Consider the following 215-nt stretch of genomic DNA (forward strand, 5'->3'; position numbering starts at 1 on the left):
CTCCACTGCTGCCACCCCTGCTCTAAGGCCTTTCCTCCTTACCGAGCTGCTTGAGAACCGCCGGTGGCAGCAAACCTACGCGGCTCCCCTCGCCCAAGGTCACCAGCCCCCTCCATTTGGGGAAGCCCTACACCGATGCCCTTGGCCGAGCGGAGCAGGGACCGACCGCCTGGACCGGTGTACCGGCTCCCCCCCCCCCACCCCCCCGCCCCCCT

The sequence above is a fragment of the Haliaeetus leucocephalus genome, unplaced genomic scaffold (assembly GCF_000737465.1).
Source record: "Haliaeetus leucocephalus isolate CR32 unplaced genomic scaffold, Haliaeetus_leucocephalus-4.0 Scaffold1014, whole genome shotgun sequence".
NCBI classification, from domain to species: Eukaryota; Metazoa; Chordata; class Aves; order Accipitriformes; family Accipitridae; genus Haliaeetus; species Haliaeetus leucocephalus.